This window comes from Austrofundulus limnaeus, unplaced genomic scaffold (assembly GCF_001266775.1).
Source record: "Austrofundulus limnaeus strain Quisiro unplaced genomic scaffold, Austrofundulus_limnaeus-1.0 Scaffold524, whole genome shotgun sequence".
NCBI classification, from domain to species: Eukaryota; Metazoa; Chordata; class Actinopteri; order Cyprinodontiformes; family Rivulidae; genus Austrofundulus; species Austrofundulus limnaeus.
Genome location: NW_013952926.1, coordinates 324342 through 325848, shown reverse-complemented (window position 1 = coordinate 325848; position 1507 = coordinate 324342). Strand labels below are relative to the sequence as shown.

Below are 1507 nucleotides of genomic sequence, written 5' to 3'. Positions count from 1 at the left end.
GAGTAGCTTCTTAGGACCACAGCATTTTAGTCTTTTTCTCACCTAAGAACATGAAAAAAATTGATAATTTCCCCTCAAACACCCATGTTCACTTTCTCCTGAAAGATKTGGTGAAAGATTTTTATCCAGAGGGAGACTTCTGTGGATTTGTGAATAAAGATGTAGATTTTACTTGTTTTTGTACCTTGTACATATTTGTGGACAAAGTATTAAAATCAGTTTAGGGCTAATGAGAGTGAATAATTACTGGATAAAACTCATTTATAGATCAGTCAGAAGAAAGAAAAATACACGGTGAAGGGAAAATGTGGAATTTTAAGCCTGTTTTACGTTTCAAAAAGACTAGATTTATAGTACAATCCTCAGATCTCAGGACGTTAATGTATTTAAAAACCAATCATAAACGCTGTACTGCACACTGCACATGTACCTGGCACTGCGTTTTAGTGGTCCCTGCTCCTCTTTCCTGCTCCTCCTCACCCTGCTCATCTGTCCCTTCCTCCTCCTCTCCACTTCTATGACTGGCATCAAACTCCWTGACTGACTCTGGCCTTTTCAGCTACCAATAAATAAACAGCAATGATACATGATTTTACAGCACTTTTGCAAAGAATTCAGTGCAAATAGGCCTACAACATAAGGAAAGTTCCACACATCATACTCACTGCAATGTAATTTTCTTGAGCAAAAATAGCTGTATCAATGCAGAAACAGAACAAGAAAACAGACTATTTCCTGAAATATGTTTTCTTTTACAGTAGTGAATGTGTCTTTTTCTGCATGGATTTATTTTAACTTTAGTTGATAAAGCAGGTTAAAGATTTATGCAGGTCTGAACTGTTCCTGATAGGCTGTGTTTAATGTTCTGTGAGCCCTGAACACATCCAGAAACACATAAACTAAGTCTGGATGGTAGGAACATGTAGACAGTGTTTGCTAACCTGTACTCATGATTTGGTCCCTCCACCACGGAAAAGGTCTGTTAATTTGGTTGCGCCTTCCTCTAACCCTTTCTTTTCCTGCTCCATCCATCTCTTTCTCCTTTTTTTTTTCTTTTCTTTTCGTTTCGACATGTTTGTTGATTTTAACCGCTCTCCTCTCATCTTATTGTTATTATTGAGCTGAGCGGCAGCAGTGTTTTATGGAGAAGGGTCCAGCTACTTGGGCTGCATTTGGTATTATTGAACGGACCCGCGGTTCGGGAATCCTCCCAAATGACCCTATACCCACCACGGCCCCGGTTAAAACYAACCGGAGGGAGGGGGGATTTATTCAGTGTGTCAGTCAAGTCCAGCCCGGAAAGAAGCACAAGTGTAAAAAGATACCCCTTTTCTATAGATATGGTGGAAATACCCCCACTAAACACTGACCCGCGCATGTCTGTGTCTGAACAGAAAATACCCCCCCATCCCGTGTTTTTTTTGTACATGGTTGGTATCACTGGCTGCCTGAGTTGACCCCCCCCCACGGGACACACACACACACACACACACACACACACACACAC

General features: G+C 41.1%; 1 protein-coding gene across 1 annotated transcript in view; it reads left to right on the top strand.

The window, feature by feature from the left end:
- cdca7b (cell division cycle associated 7b) overlaps positions 1–1507 on the top strand; it is a gene marked incomplete in the record, with an annotated part of 8322 nt that overhangs the window by 4406 nt on the left and 2409 nt on the right.